Source organism: Piliocolobus tephrosceles, chromosome 6 (assembly GCF_002776525.5).
Source record: "Piliocolobus tephrosceles isolate RC106 chromosome 6, ASM277652v3, whole genome shotgun sequence".
Lineage (NCBI taxonomy): Eukaryota > Metazoa > Chordata > Mammalia > Primates > Cercopithecidae > Piliocolobus > Piliocolobus tephrosceles.
Window position 1 is genome coordinate 90,922,496 of NC_045439.1, and position 808 is coordinate 90,923,303.

The 808-nt window shown below is 37.9% G+C and overlaps 1 non-coding gene across 1 annotated transcript; it reads left to right on the forward strand.

Moving 5' to 3' along the window:
- The first annotated feature begins 219 nt into the window (after nt 1-219).
- Nucleotides 220-326, forward strand: LOC111527212. The gene has a single exon (XR_002726589.1). It is a non-coding gene; the product is annotated as a U6 spliceosomal RNA (small nuclear RNA).
- The last annotated feature ends 482 nt before the right edge of the window (nt 327-808 follow it).

Consider the following 808-nt stretch of genomic DNA (forward strand, 5'->3'; position numbering starts at 1 on the left):
ATCTAAAGTGAATTTGTTCAGACTTTCCTCTGTATGTTTTCAGAAGTTACTGATTCTTAAAAAATTTATCCTTTCTCCTTATTTGATGTGGCAAAGAGAAAGACACTTTTCACATTATTTTTCTAATAATATATTGCTTAAAATTTGATAAACTAGTAATTCCTTTGAAATTACATGACAAAATAAACCTTATCTCATTAGATTTAAAAACATAAAATAGTGCCTGCTTCAGCAGCACATATGCAAAAATTAGAATGACACAGAGAACATTAGCATGACCCCTGCATGAGTATGACACACAAATTTGTGAAAAATAAGAATGAAAACATAAAATGGAGTGTCCAATTCACCCATGATTGGTGTTGTTCTGTAAACATGGGAGAATCAGACCCCAGGGCCGGGTGCCATGAAAGAAGGAAAGGGCTTCATGGATCTCTACTCTTTACTCTAAGATTATGGGGGGTGGGAGGTGGGGATCAGGGAGATGTGTGGAACTCTCCCTTCCTAGAGTGCCCATTTCAAAATTACAGCAGGAGCAATTTGTTAGACACAAAGAAGAAGTTTCTGACTATCGGAGTCTCCAAATATTGCAACACTTCAACAACGTGAAACATTAACGTCCTGTGAAATAGCAAACTGACACATGACTTGGGAAGGAATGTCCCTCAAGAGGGCTGAGATCAATATTCGTGTCCTGGAGATAGGGCGACCAAATCAGAAGGGCTTTAGATTGAAATTAGAAGAGGAGACAAACACCTAGATAGACTTGTGAAACCAGTTTTTATGGAAGACAGGTGTGACTTCTACA